This window comes from Octodon degus, unplaced genomic scaffold (assembly GCF_000260255.1).
Source record: "Octodon degus isolate 3935 unplaced genomic scaffold, OctDeg1.0 scaffold00046, whole genome shotgun sequence".
Lineage (NCBI taxonomy): Eukaryota > Metazoa > Chordata > Mammalia > Rodentia > Octodontidae > Octodon > Octodon degus.
The window spans coordinates 9,231,558-9,234,803 of record NW_004524622.1 but is presented as its reverse complement, the minus strand read 5'-3'; the positions used below and the strand labels follow the sequence as shown (position 1 = coordinate 9,234,803).

At 37.4% G+C, this 3,246-nt stretch overlaps 1 protein-coding gene and 1 pseudogene across 1 annotated transcript in view; both read right to left on the bottom strand.

The window, feature by feature from the left end:
• The window catches only part of LOC105742295, a 5,856-nt pseudogene extending 2,920 nt beyond the window's left edge, over positions 1-2,936 (bottom strand).
• Cpeb3 (cytoplasmic polyadenylation element binding protein 3) overlaps positions 1-3,246 on the bottom strand; it is a 239,286-nt gene that overhangs the window by 26,665 nt on the left and 209,375 nt on the right. The gene's annotated exons all lie outside the window — the stretch shown is intronic.

Genomic DNA, 3,246 nt, shown 5'->3' with positions numbered 1-3,246 from the left:
TATCTTTTATTTTGTTCTTTATTTATAATTTGGGTTGCTTGTATAAGAGAAGCCATGTGATATTTAAGCTTGTATGTTCAATTTATTTCCCTTAAATGATCACTCTGATGGCCTTGCATAAGATGATCTGGAGGTGGTATAAAGGTGAATTAGCAAGACCAATGGGGAAGCTATTCTGGATGTCCAGCTTGGACAAGACTAGAGGGCTGGTTTGTTTGGCAGCCTTCATGTTTGCTTCTAGTCCTCTATATGAGTCTAGGGCTCCTATATCACCCTAACTTATCCCATATATAACTGAATGCTCGCTGTGTGCCAAGCACTCCCATCTAAACTCCTTGGCACAAGTGGCAGGACCAAGGTCATGGCAGCTCTGTGAGGAACCAACACCATGAGCCCATTCCATTTCTCTTAGTCTTTCTTAAGGCTAGATATGAAGCAGCAAAAATTCTACACATCAGTATATAGGTTTATCAATTCCTACAAGGGGGACCTTAATCACAGCTATCACAGAATTTGTAAGTTTGTCCCAACAGCCTGTGCTGTTTTGTCCCTAACTTTGAAGATCACAGATTAAGTAGTGATCAGCTGAGTCAATGCAGAAGATAAATACAATATGTGCTCCAATGCAATGTTATGGCACAAATGATGCTCTTCTTTTACAGTTAAGGGCCATGCATTAAAATACCTCTACAGGACACTGCATGTGCTTTGCATGGTGGCTGGCCTTGGAACTGTGAAGCGTACTTCTTTTTCTACTTCTGCTTGGTTGGGGCTCACTTTGTACTTGTTTCTTCTAGTTGTGAATTGTTTGTTTGTGGTTGTTTCTTTTCCTAGATATAATAAATCTTTGCTACCATTTGTGTTTGTCTCAACCACTGTTTTGCTCACAACAGAAAGCACAGTGAGTTTTGTTCACTCATGGCCCACTACCACACTGTTGGGTGTAATTTCCCCCTACCTTTCCTTGGCCCATACTCAACTATGCAGAGCTGAGATAACTCTCTTACCTTTAATAACTTTGCTACTGTTAAAAAAAACCATCTATAGTCTAAAACTGATTGTGATAAAGGTTGCATAATTATGTACATATACTTAAAACATTTAAATGTATTCTTTAAAATGGGGAACTGTATGGTATGTAAATTCCATAAAACAGCTGAATAAGCTTTTACAAACAAACCCCTTTACGATCACAGTACTATGCCAGGCAAGTGCTTATTCTACTGAGCCATCTCCTGGCCCCCCACAATACTATGGATAAGGGAAATGACATTTAAGATGAAAGTACAAAACCTACAGCTTCCTAAAGTGTTGCATATTGACATATTTTATAGTCACAGAAAAGCCAGAAAGTCTCTAAGAAGAAATCAAACCTAAAAGTTTATATTTCCTTATAAACTACTAAAAAGTTTAGCAATAATATTTAAACTTTCAAAAGAGCTGTCTTTTGTTTTCTTTTGTCTATTTTGTTTTTGAGACAGGGTCTTACTGCATAGTTCAGAATGGCCTTCAACTTACTATCTACCCCAGAGCGGCCTTGAACACATGGAGCTGCTCCTACCTCAGCTTCCCAAGTACTGGGATTATGCATGTGCTCTACCATAACTGTCTTTTTTGAAGAAAGTATGTTGGATACAAAAGAGGTAAAGAAAATATACTAATCAATTTCTCATTTATGCACCTATGTTTATGCAAGAAAGGTATAAACTGAAAGCACACACTTCAAACAGGCTTAGGACTCCAATGGTTTCAGACACTTCATGAACTGTCTGAGCCAATGGCAGGGCCTTGCTGCTCTACAAATGGCCTCTCCCACTGCTCTCAGGAATAAACAGTGGAAGGGGCTAGGACTGAAACAGAAAGTAAGTGGTCCTTAAAATCTCAAGAATAAAGTTAAAAACTTACTGACTGCACTGATTAGAATGTTACAGACAGATAAGGAGGCTCTTTTGAATAGAGTGGTAACAACAGTTGATTCTATTTACTGTGGTGAAGGTAACGGCTGTGCTAGGCTCACATGAAAAGGTACTCTAGTACTTTGGGATCTCCAATAGCAAGAATTGCAGGCACGGGTGAACATAGGTCCTTAGCTTTTAGCACAGCAAGTTTCAGAACTTTTAGTATGAGACTTGTTTAAAACCTAGAAGGCTTCCTCAGGAAAGAATGTGTGTCTAATGACAGAAATTCTCTATAGCTAATGGCTGTGCAGTCTCTTAGGTTACCTGGACTACATTCAATGAAGAGGAATTGTCTTAGGCCACATACATAAAACAATGATATATGATATTGTTAATGAATAACAAATTTTTTAAAAAGACAACATCAAAATCAATCCAGTGGGATATTTGACCTTGAAATTGTGAAACTAATGTATCACTGTCCAATTCCAAGGAAGTGGTTGCAATTTTCAGTGAGTTCTCAAGATGTTCATCAAAATATTTTGATCCAAATTTTTTTCTTTGTGTGCTTCATTCCTGAAAAGTTGTTCACAAATGTACAATGATGCAAGGTGTGACTGTGACGTGAGGCATATTTTTCTTTGGGAAAACAGGACTTATAAAAGTCTAGTAAAGAGACATCATCAAATTGTTTTTAGTTGGACATCTATTTGCAACTGTATACATTCCATTTGAAAATTCACAATCTATTTATTTGATTGAAAATATACTTGTAAATATACCAAAAAAACTCATGATTTTTTCAGAATCCCAAATTTATCTGTTCTCAAATTTCTGTACCAAAAATGAAAGCAAGATGGCACATATTTCACAGGTCACTGGACTCTGTTTAGCCAGTATATAAATGCGTAGTTATTTGCATGAGTACAAATCAGTTGCACAAGTGCACATCACGTCTGACACACAGGTTTGGAATGGCCTACCTGTGGCAGGCTCGGCCATCTCTACACAGTGTTCTAGTTTGCCAACACACTCCATGTTCAAGGTCGGTGCAAGAGAGTCATGAAAAATACTGCTAAAAAGTCACATAGTAACATTAAAGTTTATGGTCTCATGGAGCTGAATTACTATCTGTACGGGGCTGCACGCAGCCCTCAGGCTCAACAGGCCTGCTAGACAAACATGAATAGACAATCATTTTTTTCTGAGGAAGAAGGAGGACATTACCTAAAGAACACTAATGTGCTTGTATATAATAAAAAGGTTCAAATTTAATCTTTGGTAGAAAAATAAAATAAAAATATGAATGAGCCTAAAAAAATACATCTATGAAGAATGCAGTTAATGC